Raw genomic sequence first — 2,223 nt, 5'->3', positions numbered from 1 at the left:
TTTGGTGCAACTGTGAGTTATATTTGAGGCGGCATGCAGCCTAGTGATTAGAGCGTTGGGCCAGTAACCGAAAGGTTGTTGGATCGAACCCCCGAGCTGACAAGGTAAAACAATCTGTTGTTCTTCCCTGAGCAAGGCAGTTAACCCACTGTTCCCCAGTTGGCCGTCATTGCAAATAAGAATTTGTTCTTAACTGACTTGCCTAGTTAAATCAAGGTTAAATTAAAAATATATACTACATATACTATATAATATATACTACATAATATGTCTGTGTCACGCCCTGATCTGTTTCACCTGTCCTTGTGATTGTCTCCACCTCCTCCATGTGTCGCTGATTTTCCCCAGTGTATTTATTCCTGTGTTTCCTGTCTCTGTGCCAGTTCATCTTGTATGTTTTTCCAAGTCAACCAGCGTTTTTCTGTTCTCCTGCTTTTTTCTATTCTCCCTTTTCTAGTCCTCCCGGTTTTGACCCTTGCCTGTTTCTGGACTCTGTACCCGCCTGCCTTGACCACGAGCCTGTCTGCTACTCTGTACCTCCTGGACTATGATCTGGTTTTGACCTTTTTCCTGTCCACGACCATTCTCTTGCCTACTTTTGGATTAATAAACATTGTAAGACTCCAACCATCTGCCTCCTGTGTCTGCATCTGGGTCTCGCCTTGTGCCATAATAGACTGTCTAGCAACAAGAGAATTACGAGTAACTAACGCTGACTGTAATTCTCTATCAACAAAGCAGGACATCTTCTCAATGATCAGGGCCCGTATTCATTAAGTGCTAATCTAGGATCAGTTTAGCCTTTTAGATCATCTGATCATAGATCAGCACTCAGACTCACATCAACATTTCCCATCTTTTGAGGATGAATAGAGCGAATGAAATAAACAAAAACAAGGTTAAAGACATCAAACTACTGAACGTACAAAAATAACTCTACATAATGCTACAAACTTGAGCGGTAATATCCTTCTATACATCCTTTGACTATGCCTTAGCACTCTGGTTGTACAACTGATGTACAACCCATCCTCACAATGGTCGTGATACATCTGGTGTTTTTGCAGACATCACACAACTATTGTATCACAACCATTGTGTCAAATGCTTTGTACAACCTGAGTGTGTCAGTTGTACAACCTGAGTGTCAGTTGTACAACTTGGAGTATACACTAGGCCTATGGGCTGTGACCACACTCTCTGAGGGTGTCATGGGGACAAAAAAAACAAAAACATTTCCTATTCACACATTGGTATAATACACACTTGTACATGCGTGAAATAGGACAAATATAAGCACCCACAAAAGTATTATTATTATGTGCCTATGATATCTGACAGTGTGAACACTCTCTGTGGTGGGACTCAGTTTGAGGAAGCTCCACATAGAGTACAGGCCGTTGACGTTCAGGCTGGGCGGTGAGTTGAAGACCTGGTCAGCAGGGACCCTCGGTCCGTCCTTAGACCAGCTGACCGACACTTGTTCAGGACACAGAGGTTGAGCGTGCACTCCTCATCCTGCAGAGGGCGTAGTGGCTCACACTTGATAAATATCACATTCGTAGGGGTGCCTGTTGAAAAACACACATGGGTCCTTATTGATTAGGCACAAAATGGAAGAGAATTTACAGAAACAGGGATGGAGTAGCTGGACTTTTTGTTTTGTAAGCCCTAGTGAACATAACATGATGAGGCACATTACGTTTGCACTAAAAAGTTATAAGAAGACACTTGAATATATATCTTGAATATCAGCTCCATCAGATATATTCTGTCTTTGTTGATGCATTCTCCTGACCAACATTATGAAAACCAAACATGTAGAATTCAATTCAATTTCCAGGATGAAGACTTCCCCACTAACTTGTATTTTATCTACACTCAATCTTTATGACAATTACTACGATATAGCCAAGCTCTGATTGGCAGAATACATTTGTGAGATAATTGTAAACAGGTAACTAAAACAGGAGTCTCAAACTGTGTGCCAGAATGTGGGCCCAGGGCCGAACGGGTTTGTGACCCAGAGCTAAAATGGCCACCATGTCTCTGATGAGTTAGTTACCTTGTGTGTTGATATGATCAACAACGTATTTTGTATACTGGCCCAGAGAAACTGGAGTGATACACGCAGCACGTGTAGACCGCCCTCTTGTCCTCCTGAGCCATGGTCATCTCGATTTTACTCCACACGCTATACACCTGCTCCCAATTGTTTCTCGA

This window comes from Oncorhynchus nerka, linkage group LG15 (genome assembly GCF_034236695.1).
Source record: "Oncorhynchus nerka isolate Pitt River linkage group LG15, Oner_Uvic_2.0, whole genome shotgun sequence".
NCBI lineage: Eukaryota > Metazoa > Chordata > Actinopteri > Salmoniformes > Salmonidae > Oncorhynchus > Oncorhynchus nerka.
This window is presented reverse-complemented; position numbering follows the sequence as displayed.